The 16,443-nt window shown below is 32.2% G+C and overlaps 1 long non-coding RNA gene across 1 annotated transcript; it reads left to right on the top strand.

Moving 5' to 3' along the window:
* The first annotated feature begins 4,486 nt into the window (after positions 1–4,486).
* Positions 4,487–12,055, top strand: LOC134710707 (uncharacterized). The gene is made up of 3 exons (XR_010106127.1): positions 4,487–4,558; positions 9,650–9,737; positions 11,291–12,055. It is a non-coding gene; the product is annotated as an uncharacterized LOC134710707 (long non-coding RNA).
* Positions 12,056–16,443: the final 4,388 nt, after the last annotated feature.

The raw sequence follows: 16,443 nt of genomic DNA, 5'->3' as shown, positions 1-16,443 counted from the left end.
TAACAAAAGAAATGTTGTATAATGTCTTCAATCTGTATTACACGTAGACAGGATGTTCTCTAGAAAACTATACGTTATACACACCCGAGAATACACGGCGCGCACTGTCGTAATGGAAAATTACTGTATGTTAGTTACCTGTAATCAGCTTTGCAACACCATGTCATCACAGTTCAAACAGATTTTCTTCAAATCAAAATGGAATATTCATTTTTTCTTTAAAATTTAAAACTTTAAAAAGTAGACTTTGACAAAATTATGAATTAGAAAGAATTGAACAATTTAAAATCGTATTTTAACAAAGATTTAGATAAAACTGCGTAGGTTCATATCGTTTGATTCAACGTTTGTTTGGTTATTTTTTAAGGATCGTTGTAAAATTATATATCAAAATACTGACACACACCAGTTTGCCATCTCAGTATGCAAGGCAAGGGTGCTTGGTGAGGTGCTGGAACTTGATGTACATGTATCATTAAGTTACAGTTCTGTTAGGATTTGACTGCCTTTTTACAGAGACTTTCTATTCTTACTGTTATCAGTTAGTATAGACTGTTCCTGGCTTAGAATGATTCTCTGCTCAGCAAATGGTGCGTAATTAGCATTTGAATCAAATTTCTTGTAGAAGTAAAAAAACAAAAATTAATGTATTTGACAACTTTATTCAGGAGCACAGTCTATATTATCCGGCATAAATAACTTCGAGATTTATGTAGAAGTTTACTCTTCAGCTCGATCTATGCTAATCGATGTTCCAGTATATTGTAAATTGTCATGCATCCGTCTATTATGGAGGCTGAAACGCACAGATGATGACAGACTTATTTCAACGGTGTCGGACTGGGCCTCAAGACGTCGGAAAGGATGGCACAAGCAAGTGACCGGTTTTATAAACTCTATTGAATGTGCAGATTTAGTCAATAACACTCAAATATCTTTAAAAACAGCAGTACATCTAATTAAAGACAAACTGACAATTCTAGATAATAATGAATTTTTATCAGAAATTTTTAATGACAGAAATCAGCCAAACGGAAATAAACTACGAACTTATCGCTTATACAAAGAAAATGGTAAAACTGAACAATACATAAAGCGTAACATCCCACGTTCCGTAAGACGAACAATGACACTTTTTAGAAGTGGAGCGTTGCCATTGGCTATTGAAACGGGACGATATTCCAGACCGCAGATACCCTTGAATGAACGATTATGTAAACTATGTGACCATTCAACCGTAGAAAATGAAATACACTTCATGATGAACTGTCCGCTTTATTCAGACATTAGATTTGAACTTTTTCAAAATGCTAAACAGTTAATTGACAATTTTGAAATATTAACAACTGCACACAAGTTTACATCTTTAATGAAATGTGATGAGATCCAACCACTTTTGGCTAATACACTCCATAAATGTTTTATGAGACGTAAAAGATTTATATAATATTGTTTAAACTAAATGTATTGATTTAAATTTCCTTTTTTTGTATTTTTACTTTGTAAATCTTTACTTGACGAATTTATTTTGAATTAATCGTTAAATTTTTACTGTAATTTTTACTAAAAGTTTTACTGTAATTTTTACTAAAAGTTTTAATGTAATTTTTACTAAAAGTTTTACTGTAATTTTTACTAAAAGTTTTACTGAACTATAACTGAATTCTTACTGATTTTTTTATTTAACCTTTACCCTAGTGGCGTTTTTAAGCGAACTAAACTGTAATTATACCTCTTTTGTATTTATTGTTGATTTTTATTAGTAAGTTCTTTATTATTATTTTGAAGCAGTCATGAATAGATATTTTATAATTGTGTGTACATTTTTAATGAGTTTTAAATCATGTAATGCATGAATATGCCTTTTTATCATAAAAAAAAAAACCATTTTCCTTCAGTATAACTGTTATAGCTTTTATTTGTATATACAGTGTCTCGTAAGTCTTTATAGGCTGGGTATTGATCCTTTTTTAGCTCACCTGGCCCGAAGGGCCAAGTGAGCTTTTCCCATCACTTTGCGTCCGGCGTCCGTCGTCCGTCGTCCGTCGTCTGTCGTCCGTCGTCCGTCGTCGTTAACTTTTACAAAAATCTTCTCCTCTGAAACTACTGGGCCAAATTGAACCAAACTTGGCCACAATCATCATTGGGGTATCTAGTTTAAAAAATGTGTGGCGTGACCCGGTCAACCAACCAAGATGGCCGCCACGGCTAAAAATAGAACATAGGGGTAAAATGCAGTTTTTGGCTTATAACTCAAAAACCAAAGCATTTAGAGGAAATCCGACAGGGGTAAAAATGTTTGTCAGGTCAAGATCTATCTGCCCTGAAATTTTCAGATGAATCGGTCAACCCGTTGTTGGGTTGCTGCCCCTGAATTGGTAATTTTGTGGAAATTTTGCAGTTTTTTTTTTTTATCTTGAATATTATTATAGATAGAGATAAACTGTAAACAGCAATAATGTTTATGAAAGTAGGATGTACAAATAAGTCAACATGACCGAAATGGTCAGTTGACCCGTTTAGGAGTTATTGCCCTTTATAGTCAATTTTTAACCATTTTTCGTAAATCTTAGTTATCTTTTACAAAAATCTTCTCCTCTGAAACTACAGGGCCAAATTGAACAAAACTTGGCCACAATCATCATTGGGGTATCTAGTTTAAAAAATGTGTGGCGTGACCCGGTCAACCAACCAAGATGGCCGCTACGGCTAAAAATAGAACATAGGGGTAAAATGCAGTTTTGGCTTATAACTAAAAAACCAAAGCATTTAGAGGAAATCTGACATGAGGTAAAAATGTTTATCAGGTCAAGATCTATCTGCCCTGAAATTTTCAGATGAATCGGTCAACCCGTTGTTGGGTTGCTGCCCCTGAACTGGTAATTTTGTGGAAATTTTGCAGTTTTTGGTTATTATCTTGAATATTATTATAGATAGAGATAAACTGTAAAAAGCAATGATGTTTAGTAAAGTAGGATTTACAAATAAGTCAACATGACTGAAATGGTCAGTTGACCCGTTTAGGAGTTATTGCCCTTTATAGTCAATTTTTAACCATTTTTCGTAAATCTTAGTTATCTTTTATAAAAATCTTCTCCTCTGAAACTACTGGGCCAAATTGAACCAAACTTGGCCACAATCATCATTGGGGTATCTAGTTTAAAAAATGTGTGGCGTGACCTGGTCATCCAACCAAGATGGCCGTCACTGCTAAAAATAGAACATAGGGGTAAAATGCAGTTTTTGGCTTATAACTCAAAAACCAAAGCATTTAGAGCAAATCTGACATGGGGTTAAAATTATTAATCAGATCAAGATCTATCTGCCCTATAATTTTCAGATGAATCTGACAACCCATTGTTGGGTTGCTGCCCCTGAATCGGTAATTTTAAGGAAATTTTGCTGTTTTTGGTTATTATCTTAAATGTTATTATAGATAGAGATAAACTGTAAACAGCAATTATGTTCAGCAAAGTAAGATTTACAAATAAGTCAACATGACCGAAATTGTCAATTGACCCCCTAAGGAGTAATTGTCCTTTATAGTCAATTTTTAACAATTTTCATAAAATTTGTAAATCTTTATTAACATTTTCCACTGAAACTACTGGGCCAAGTTCATTATAGATAGAGATAAATGTAAGCAGCAAGACTAGTAAAGTAAGATTTACAAACACATCACCATCACCAAAACACAATTTTGTCATGAATCCATCTGCTTCCTTTGTTTAATATTCACATAGACCAAGGTGAGCGACACAGGCTCTTTGGAGCCTCTAGTTTTATGATGTTAACGTTTTTTATGTACTTCCATGTAGATCAATATGTGACACTTTAATAAACTATTATTTATCTTATCTTATCTGATCTATATTTCATATTTATATTTATTCGTGAGGCCCTCGTCATCATTTATATTCACTAAAAGCACAGTCGCCTAAAGATTTAATAATTATAGCGAAAAAATTGAGAAAATTGGGGGAAATAATATATTTTTAGTAGCATTATTATTTTAAAATCTTATGAGGTTCCCCGACCGTTACTTGCAAATTTAACTCTAAAATGAAAAGTGTATAACGATCTATAACGAGGGCCCTCATGGGGTTTTTGATTATGTGATTACTTGGCCGTTTTTTTAATGATTATTCGATTATTGAGCCAAATATTTCATGATTATTTGATTACCTAGGACTGTATTTTTAGTTTATGATTATTTGATTACTAAAGATAAGCAAATATTTAATGATTATGTGATTATATTGGCAAAAAAATGGTGATTATGTGATTACTAGGACCCCCCCCCCCCCCCCCATGAGGGGCCTCTATAACGAATATATACATCCATCAATTTCATGTGTGCAGATATGACGACTATATAGGGTCTGTCATGAGTGCACTTTGTATGCCCTGCAAATGTGCACTCAGGAGGTCCTCCTGAGCGGTGTTTGACGTACCGGGAAAATCTGATCTGATTCAGGATCAATTCATCGGTTACACTCCCCTGTCACCAGTGATCCTTTTTTGCTGACATTCTGAAAAAGTATTGTGTAGTCCCTGTGTAAGTGTTGACTCTTAATTTGCACATGCACGGTGGGTATGGTTGTCCTGCGAGAGAACGTACTGTGCTGGTGATTCGGTCCTGACGGGTGCTGGTGATCAATGAAAAAATGTAAACAAAGACGAAAATGATGATTTTTGACGTTTTCACTCATAAAAAATGGAAGAAAACAGTTGAGATTTTTCAATTTCGTTTCTTATGGGTTCATATATAAACCATTAAAAAAAATGACCCTCTAAATTGTTTCAGTAAGCGTAACACAAAAATGCTCATTTTCTGGAAATCTCGAACTGAAAAAATAAAACAAAAATGCTCATAGAGTCCACTTTCTATACCGCAATCTACACGACAAAACAATTTTGTGAAAAAACATTGCAATTTATTAAAATTTAGCATTTTCTCAATTTATGCATGTCCTGATACTGTGCTGGTGGGTCCTGTCATTGTGCTGGTGGGTCCTGATACGGTGCTGGTGATTTTGGATAAGAAGTTGGTCATATTTGAAACAAATGTTACAAAATCAATAAAATTAGCCAGATAGCTGTTGCCAACAGGATCTATGACTCCTATTTTAGCTCTTGTGCATCCATTTGGCTGTTTAATATGTGTTTTCAAATGATCTGAACTTGTATTACACAATAACATAAAAGGACAACATCTTTCTTCCAATATCAGATAACAATATATAGTATCTAAAATAAGTTAAAAATTCCACAATTCTATATAATTCATTTTATGTGTCAATTTGTTTGAAAAAAGTCGAAAAGAAGAGACTTTTTTTAATTTCATGATTATATGTCGCTTTCTAGATCTATGCTTAGCATTTATATCAGATGACATGGACTTCTCACCCTGATGACCCTGCTGCCTTTCATAACTTTATCCGTATACATATATTAATAGATAAACAAAAGGCTGCATGCAACACGTATTTTTGTATTTAAAATGATTCGTTGTAACGAGAATATTTGTGGTGAATGGAAACTGTGAGGGTCACAATCTTAAATTGCTTATAAATGTTGCTGGAACCAGTTTCGTTATCTGATCTGGTGTGGTTGAATTTTCTGAAATGTGCAAGGTAGATAGACATTTTGATTTTTTTTACTCGGTAATGAACCATTGTGTTTATCCCATGCTAAACATAACAAAAATCTCTGTACAAAGGTCTGTGAATTTTCTACAAAAATAGTGATTATTTTCACTAAATTCTCTTTTTCTACTAAATTCAATAATGAACTATAAATAATAATGCTTTGCAAGACGTTTCCCCTTGATATATGTACAAAAAAAACCTCTATTATTCATTGTCTGTGCTGTTTTAATACTATTGCAGTTTGCACATTTCGGAATTGACAGGCCACAGGAGGGGTCATAAACCGTACACGAAAAGATAAAATATGGATATAAGTACTTAATTTGCATCTTTGAACCCCACCCCGGCTTGTTTTTTAGGAGCCTAAAAATGGCCGATTACAGACAGCCGAGTACGCATTTGACTTTCCAGGCGTGTTATTGTTGATTGTTAAAGTCCTGAAAACGGATAGATGGAAACAAAAATGTTTGATATATATCTGGCTTTAGATTCAGTTTTTATTAAATATAAATTAGGGCTACATTTTAATATAATAATTCTATGAATTCACAATATAAAAAAATGCAGAAAAAAAAATGAATGCAGTGAAATATCTTAGTAAGGAGTCATTACTACAGAGATGGTGTGTTTGACACACAAAACTTAAAAGCTTAGTGATATTACCAATATTAAAATAAAAGTGTATTTTAGTTGGGTATTTTTTTCCATTTACTCATTTTCAATTATAATCAAGGCACATTTTATTTTTATTCATGAAAAATATTTATATATAGAAAAGAAGGACACATTGTTCACTTCCTCCCCCGTAATTCTTTATCAAAAATATTTATTTTGAAATGAAAAAAGCTAAGAAATCTTAATTTTATTAGTGTTCTCTAGGTTATCTCGTCTTCATTCTCTGACATATTCTAGCCTGCCCTTTTATAAAATAGTGATTTTTTTTAGTGTTCTATCAAACTTTCGAAAAAAAATAATACCTGATAACCGTTTAGACAAAAAAAAATTGTTGGAAAAATCTTACAGCAAGTGATTCTTAATAGCTATAAGATACATTTTTCTTTTACAATACAACTTTTAAATCTTACGGGAAACTATTCCAAGCTTTCACTGTAACCTCGCTCTAACTAATCCCCATCCCTCCTCCCCCCCCCCCAACAAAAACACCAAACAAACAAACCCGCAATACTATTGTAATTCTTATAGTCAGCACTCAATTGTTCACAAACAAATGTGTTTTAAGCTGCTAAAGACATGATTCAAACGCTCAGAAAGTCCTTTGTTCTATATTTTTGCTCTCCATTTTTATGCAAAACCTTTTACATTTTTATTTTATGGGTTATTGTTGAAGGTCGTACGATGGCGTATGGTTGTTAACACATACTTCCTTTGGTTTCTAATGGAAATTTGTCCATTGACAACAAACATACCACATCATCTACTTTATATAAGTATGGTATAAATTACAACATATTTTGGTGATCTTGCAAAAGGATCGTAATCCCGAAAATCGTAAACATATTTTCTTATCTTAAAAGGGGGCAAGAAGGGTTCCATTAACAGGCCAATAAATAAGATTACAGTTAGTTTAAAATAAAAATAAAAAAAATAGGGGTATTTTTTCTCTCATTATAACAGTAAACAGATTCACAAAAATGTCAATTTCAAGAAAGCAGACATCAGCTTATAAGTCAATAACAGTACAGCATCAATGATCTTGAATAATTGCCACTTTTAACTAAAATATAAAAGCACAGAACCAGGACATAGGAGCACAGAACCAGGACCGTTTTTCTTATCACCAGCACAGCGTCAGGACAATTCCGTTTAACGAACTTGCACGACTTTTGCAATATAATATTGTTGTAATATACTTTGCATGGTACTTATGACACATCAGAGAAAAATTAAGCAACAAAACAGTCATTTTATTGCCGTTCTGATACAATGTAAACAAACCCACCAGCACAGAATCAGGACCCACCAGCACCCGTCAGGACCAAATCACCAGCACAGTACGTTCTCTCGCAGGACAACCATACCCACCGTGACATGTGATTTTTTAAGATCTTTTAACATTCCCCGGACTTCTGCAAAAAACAATTATTCAGTTCACTGATTTTAAAAGATGGAAGGTAAACGAACAGAAAGTCACAGGACATTCCGACAAAAAGTCACAGGACAAAAAGTCAGACACATGTCAGACTCCGACATAAAGTAACAAAGTTGATAGGACAAAAAGTCACAAACAATTGTTGACAATTGTTTGAATGTAAATGAAAAAAGATTTTGAAATATCTTCTTTTTATTACATATATTCTTTTTTAATTTAAGGAAATTGTTCATAATATAAAAAAGAAGATGTGGTATGATTGCCAATGAGACAACTGTCCACAAGAGACCAAAATACACAGACATTAACAACTATAGGTCTTTATGACCTTCAACAATGAGCCAATATAAAAAAGATGTGGTATGATTGCCAATAAGACACCTGTCCACAAGAGACCAAAATGACACAGACATTAACAACCATAGGTCACCATACAGCCTTCAACAATGAGCAAAGCCGAGGTAAGCCCATACTGCATAGTCAACTGTAAAAGGCAATCATACCATATCTTTTTTTAATTTTTACATGTAAAAAAATGCGTGCAAATGTAATCAAAAGCTGCACACATTGTACGTAATGATTTTTGTGTGCAAATGTAATGGTAATGTGCGCAAACCTAAAGCACTGATTTATTTGTTTTTAACAAATTTTAATTACAAAGTTGCTACATCATGTTCATGTATAAAACTTCAAGAAAAATACAAAAAGAGTGTTTTCTTGTTCAAAGAAAAATAATCTCAAAACTAAATTGTGACTTTTTGTCCTGTGACAGTGTGTGACTTTTTAAATGTGACTTTCTGTCCTACATTCAGATTGAATAGGGGAGTTTGGTTGACCCCATCTCCCTCTATCTGAGACTACTATCTCATTGATGAGCTTTATGTTTCGTGTACAAATGTATTGTGCTTGTGTTGTATGTATGTCGGATAAAAGCTCTACAGAGCTTATGTTGTATTGTTATATGTATAACCGACAATAGATAAATAGCCCCTAACAAGTAAGAATTAGGTTACTTCTTTTTGTTTTGACATCTTGCAAGGGTTTTTATACCCCCGTATTAAAATTATACCCCACTTTAAAAAAGGGGTACACTGTTTTACCCCTGTCTGTCCATCCATCCTTGCATCAGTCAGTCTGTCCAATGAATATTTTTCGTCCCATTTTCCTCAGGAACTACAATAGAAGGATTTCTGAAATTTGGTGTTAGGGTTTAATAAATAAGTCAGCTATACCGTGTGATGCATTTTCATATTCATCACTCCACAACTTCCTGTTTTCCAAACACTTGTATGAATTTACACATGATAGCCAAGTTGAAAGTTGAAAACTAACAACCTTATTTATGTACAAAAAAAATAAAAAACAGATATGTTTCACATAAACAAACGACAATCACTGAATTATAGGATCCTGACTTGGAACAGCCACATCCATAACAAAATGGCAGGGTATAAGGAACTTTGAAAATGTTTAGTTTTTGTGCTTTGGTCTTTTTTACGGATACTGTAAGCAATAAGGCCCCTTGTGCATGTCTGAATGGCAGATTCATATATATAAACCATGACCGCATTTTATTGTTATTTGGTCAATGATAAGTTTTCTTGGTTTTGTCATTTTATCCATGTTATCAGTTTTTCTAAGCATAGGTCTACTTGTTGTTGTCTGGAATGACTACAAGGTATCATATAAAAAAAGATGTCTGCCTGCCAAGGTTAATTTTACTGTGACCTCTGATTCATAGAATAATGATAATATTCATGATATTGAACAGCAAGAATGATAAGTAAGTTGATGTTATAAACAAATAAGGCAAAATTTTCAGTTGCCTACTAATTATGATATAGTAGTTATTTTTGTCATTAAATGATGTTTACCCTTTTATGTGTAGGGCAAGAACATTAAAGATAAAGGGGAAACTATAAACAGAAGATATTATCAACAAAATAAGATTTACAGAGGTCAACAAAGTCTAAATGGTAAGTCCACTGTTATAAAAGCTTTTGTCCGTGAATAATGATTAAATATTTATTAAAATAAGATGTGGTATGATGAGTGAGAAAACTATCCATCAGAGTTCAATTTAGTGGATGTAACCATTGTGGTAATTACTTACTGTAAATTCAGAAATTATTGCGTGCATTTATTATTACGATTTTGTCTTGAATGCGATTTTAATTTTTACGATTTTGAGAAAAGTCATGCTTAATTCAGTTAAAATATTACAAAATGCGAGTTTTAATTATTGCGTTTACAACTCAGTCGCATTATTCGCAATAATAAAAAACTCCCAATAATTTGTGAATTTACAGTATTAGAGGCCATTGATGACCTGTAACAGGTGTAAGTAATGAGAAAACCCATACCCTATACATGTTATAGTAATCTATAAAAGACAACACTAACCAAATTTGAAACAGAGCATCAATTCAAACGTCAAATATACCAGACTAATTTATAAAAACAAAAAATTATGAAAAATAAAAATGATGGATATGAACCAACATCAACCACTGAACTATGTACAAGCTCCTGATATTGGACAGGTATAAAATGGCTGGGTTGATATAAAAATAAGAAACACTTAGCAGTCTGATTTCCAATGAGACATTTCTCCAATAGAGATCAAATGACGTTTAAGGAGGCTCTAGGGTATAACAATTTCAGAAAAAATTTTGATATTTTTTTTCATAACTCATTTTATTTATAACTTTATTATATGGTACACCAAATCATTCAAAACAATCAATTTGGTTTGGCCCCAGATGACTTTTAAAATGTATATATCATTCAAAAAGCTCCAAATTATCTCCCTTTGGTGCAAAAATGCCATTTTTTGGCATTTGAAATGTAATATCTTTTTTAACTCAGCGGTGGCCTTTATTTTTATGCCCAACCTACGATAGTAGAGGGGCATTATGTTTTCTGGTCTGTGCGTCCTTTCGTCCGTCTGTTCGTTCGTCTGTCTGTTCGTCCATCTGTCCCGCTTCAGGTTAAAGTTTTTGGTCAAGGTAGTTTTTGATGAAGTTGAAATCCAATCAACTTGAAACTAAGTACACATGTTCCTTATGATATGATCTTTCTAATTTTTAAACCAAATTAAACTTTTGACCCCAATTTCACGGTCCACTGAATATAGAAAATGAAAGTGCATGTTTCAGGTTAAAGTTTTTGGTCAAGGTAGTTTTTGATGAAGGTGAAGTCCAATCAACTTGAAACTTAGTACACATGTTCCTTATGATATTATCTTTCTAATTTTAATGCCTAATTATATTTTTTATCCAATTTCATGGTCCATTGAACATGGAAAATGATAGTGCGAGTGGGGCATTCATGTATTTTGGACGAATTCTTGTTTATTATAATTTTTAATTGAGCTGTACTTTAACTAAACTTTTATAAAAGTTAAGCGATTTCTGTAATTTAGTACTTGAATATTCATATGAAAGTTTATCATAATTATCATAAACATGATAAAATAGCCATTTTATTGATCTCTTCACTGATAATTTTTGAGTTTGTGTATTTGTAGGTCAGACATCTTGATTTTCATGGTCATCATTCACAGATCAATACTGAACAGAAAACTTAAAGCTGATATTTTTCTCCATAGTGCGACTTTTTTATTAATTTGAAATGGAACGTGTTTTTTCCTACATTTATTTGAAAGAGGAAATTTCAACATGATGACAATAAACAAAAAGGAGTCATATCATCACGATCATTGATGCACAAGAACTTGATCATATAAATACAACAATGTAATTATCAATTGAAAGATGGAACCAATGAACAAAATATTAGAATGTTGTTGTCCAACTAAACTTGCTTTGTTTTCTCATTTGAATCTCTCCATTCAATAAAGATGTACAGAGGAATATCTTTGAAGAACAGATTGAAAAAATGTTTTGTCTAAGAATCACAGGAATATTCTAGTGAATGAAATTATTTATTGACTTCACTCTTATATAGTGGACAGAATATTTGTACATAGCAAGTTGTGAATAAAGAAAACAAAAACTTTAACAAAAAGTGTTTATATTATAAATTTGCAAATATAAGCATACTATTATGTACACCACAAAGGTATATATAATTCAAATTGTTTGTGTATACAAGTATTGCAATGAAACTATAACAAAGAAAATCTTACCGCATGAAAAGAGTAAACTATTCAGTCAGAATATAAAATATTTTTTCAGTTCTATTTTTCATAATAGAATAAACAAGACAAAGATTCCAAAACAATATTTTTTCATTTATTTAGACATTTCATCATTTTGTTTCAGTGAAAGGACTTTATTCTTTGACTGTAAATATTATTATACATTCCAAAATAAGAATAATCTTTATTGTCATATAAACAAATAAAAAACATGTATGTGACAAAATTTAAAAAAAAATATATATACAAAATATATATTAAAAAAAACTTGTATACATTTAAAACATTTTACTACCAAACAGCATTCATTGTAACATACACATAACTTTATATTTATATATATATATATTTATAATTTTAATCCCATAGGATTTTATTTTGTCCCATGGGATATTGAAAATCCCATGTGATAATAAAAACCCCATGGGATTTTTTTTGTCCCATGGGACAACAAATATCCCATGGGACTGCAATTATCCCATGGGACCAAAAAAAATCCCATGGGATTTAACCAAAATCCCATGTTTTTATAATTCAAATTGCAAAATAAATATGAAAGAAACAGTAGAAAACCAATGAAATTATTGAATCCCATGTAATTCCGCACATTTTGGTTATATACATGATATTGTAGCTTTTGTTTGAGGCGGCGGCGGATTTGCAAATGAGTGTTTTGCAAATTAAAAGTGTCCAGTGTTGTAGGATAATAACAAAGTCACAAGATACAGATGTTCTAATCTTATGCGTTCCTTACAGCCACTCCATGCAGCATACACATTACCTATGGTTTCAAACAGACACTATTACTTGAATACAAGATTTTCGCATCTATATAAATATAGGAAGATGTGGTGTGAGTGCCAATGAAACAACTCTCCATGCAAATAACAATTTTAAAAAGTAAACCGTTATAGGTCAATGTACGGCCTTCAACACGGAGCCTTGGCTCACACCGAACAACAAGCTATGAAGAGCCCCAAAAGTACTAGTGTAAAACCATTCAAACGGAAAATTCAACGGTCTTATCTATATAAAAAACGAGAAACGAGAAACACGTATAAATTACATAAAAAATGACAACTACTGTATACCTGTCCACGAAATATGTAAAAGTCTCGGGTTTGCCATCTGTAACTTTCTACCATGCTCTTACATGATGCAATACAACGTATTGGACCCTGTTAAGGATCAGTAAGCACACTGTTTTTTAGTCTTGAAGGACAGCCCAGATGATTTTACCATTTTTTCAAACCTTTCTTATTGTGACTTCGCTGAACCTATAGATGCAGATCGAGATCTTGTTGTCAGGTTGAATGATCTCAAGTCAAAACAAAAAATAGATCACTGCGACCTAAACAATTTGAGCGTAAAATTGGCTACAATTTAAAATTTCTCCCTTGTCAAACTTCCTCCTTGTGAATCTACTTTTAAACAATATGTAATAAGAGTTTCACTCCAGACGTAAAGATGTCTTCCCGTGTAGCAGAACTATACACCTTAGCATTCTCCTCTTCAAAATGGGCAATGACTTGTTCCTTTCTATGTCGGAGGTCATATGTCATCCAAATTTCTGCAATTTAGTTTCTACTTGTAAGGGGAATTCTGTGTTTTCAAACGGTTGCATTTGCTTTGATCAAAATCTATCATGAATATATGTATGCCCATGTCAGGCAAATGACATATGTCAAAATGTAAATACTCGTGTGGTTGTAGTTAGACACATTGATGACGACGAAGATGACGATGTATAAGATTGCATTTTTCTGTATGTGTCTGATAAATCATTGGTAGCAATCGAATGAAAATAACGCAGTCCATAATATTTTCTAAACAATATATAAAACATCATCTCAATTTTGAAATCGTGGGAAATATAGTAATAATGTATCTAGTGGGGAAAGATATGTAAAACAAACCCTGCTATATGTTCTTTGACGTTGGCCGGGGAACTACAGGAGACCATAGAATGTAGTTTAGGTAATACTAGCCTCGATCATAATTTTCTATTTCTATTTGCATTTGTTTTTCTTTTTCTTGTTATTGCCATGCTGAAGTCTGCTTGTCTTCAGTTTATAAGTTTTTAATGTTCCTTTAGTTTCTCACGCCTATTTTGTTTGCAATTATTTGTAAAATACATTAATGCTGAACATAACCCTCTCCCTTATTATATTTTTGGAATACTTGTTAACATTATAGCTAATTGTTGCTCATTTAGTCATCTTTATATGTAGGATAGGGTGTTTTACCTGTTTCCAATACCTGTTTAGTTTTCAAAATTTTGTTCCCTCCCCCTTTTTCTCTGTTTGCAGTAATTTTTACATCTGTAAAGCAAAGCTATACACAGAGCTTTATATTCAACCAAATGTGATGTTAATTTTGAAACAAATCATTTATATATACTCTTTAACACACAATAACAGAAATTTGATTTTTACCTAGAAATTGATGAACACCTTACTATCAAAAGACGTGAAAATCATATCTTTTTTTCGACAAATGATTAAAGTTAAGATCTAAAAAACATCTTTAGATCGTACTTGTAACGAATTTAATACAAACAAATCTAATTTAGAAATTGAAATAGGTCAAGGTCACGGTTATTGAACAGCTATTCGAAAATTTCAAACTTGCACCCTATATGCAAAAAAAGTCAATTTGAAGTCATTTTTGGCGATAAAAATATAAAATAAGTTCTAAATGTAGAAACAAAAGATATTTTTCTCTAAATTAGTTGTTTTTATTTTCCTCAAAACGCATGTATGTAGGAGAAACTAGCTATCTAAATTGGACTGTGCATTTTTCTTGATTTTTTGCTTTGACCTTTGACCCTGATTAAAAAAACCGTGACCACGGCAGACAACGACGACAACGCTATTTCGACGAGGCTTGTTCTCTTCTTTCCAACGATATAAAATATAGCCGTATGTTAATCCGTTAAGGCAAATCGATAAAATTTGTTGATTGGGCACCCTACTATTAGGGGGTCTTCTTAAGGACTGGCATCTTGATAGTTACCTATACTTCATCTGTTTTTAACTAAAATATTGTTTAAAAGCGGTATTTTTTAAAAGATATAATATATTTAAAACATACACAAAATAAAATTCTTTTTTTTACAATAAATGATTTTTTTTTTTTTAAGTAGTCACCCCAGATTTAAACGTCGAAATAATCCAGCATAGTGATGTACATTTTTTTATTTTCTTTGTTTTCATATTTTTTATATCTATTTTCCATAGTTATGTATTATTGATAACATGTTGCAATCTTGAATAAATGATGAACTATTTTATACACTGAGAGCTATTACACGGGTGTCATTAGGTTTATCGAGAGAAATGATCGTGAAACAATATCCAACGGCGGTCAAGTATTAAAAGACGATCGTGAAAGTTCTGGTAATGAATCGTGAAAGACATTTAATGTACATTCTAGTTCAGAATCTTTGAAAAAAATCGCTTAATTTTCAAAACGCGGAACAAATCCGAACAAAAAAATGTGTCTGTCAAAATGGTTTAACTTCCTCAACATAACTGTGAAAGAAGATAAAGAAAATATGAAGTACTTTTTGAAAAAACACAAAAGGCGCAATGCGTGTCTATGAAATTAATTACAAATAACACGCATTTTGTACCTATAATGGTCATAATTCAGGATATCATGATATGTTTGAAATTTAATCTTTGGTGTATCTAATAGTACAGTAAAATTAAAGTATGTTCTTCCATTAAAAGCGTTAATTTGTTTATGAAAACTGTGAATTAGTTGAATTTCCGTCTAACTTGATCGTGAAGATCAGGCAACGTATTAGTTTGATCGTGAAAGAAAATGCGTGACCAGACTTAATACTAGTAATCAGATATCATTATTTCTTTTACCATTTGAAAAATCTGCAAGTGGTTGAAGCCTGTAACTTTTTTGATAAGGATGAATATTAAAGCTGTTATCTTTTTTTCTATTCAACACTATACCTCGGAAGTTATACTAGAGGCTCTAAAGAGCCTGTGTCGCTCACCTTGGTCTATGTGAATATTAAACAAAGGACGCAGATGGATTCATGACAAAATTGTGTTTTGGTGATGGTGATGTGTTTGTACATCTTACTTTACTGAACGTTCTTGCTGCTTACAATTATTTCTATATATAATGAACTTTGCCCAGTAGTTTCACTGGAAAATTTACAAATGTTATGAAAATTGTTAAATTGACTATAAAGGACAATAACTCCTTAGGGGGTCAATTGACCATTTTGGTAATGTTGACTTATTTTTAGGTCTTACTTTGCTGTACATTATTGCTGTTTACAGTTCATCTCTATCTATAATAATATTCAAGATAATAAAAAACCAGATGCTCCGCAGGGCGTAGCTTTATACGACCGCAGAGGTTGAACCCTGAACAGTTGGGGCAAGTATGGACACAACATTCAAGCTGGATTCCGCTCTAAATTTGGATTGTGATTAAATAGTTGACACAGCATAGGTTTCTGACACAGAATGAATGTATTCAAATGAACATAA

The sequence above is a fragment of the Mytilus trossulus genome, chromosome 1, assembly GCF_036588685.1.
Source record: "Mytilus trossulus isolate FHL-02 chromosome 1, PNRI_Mtr1.1.1.hap1, whole genome shotgun sequence".
Lineage (NCBI taxonomy): Eukaryota > Metazoa > Mollusca > Bivalvia > Mytilida > Mytilidae > Mytilus > Mytilus trossulus.
Note: the sequence above shows the minus strand (reverse complement) of the source record. Positions and strands in the feature narration are given on the sequence as shown.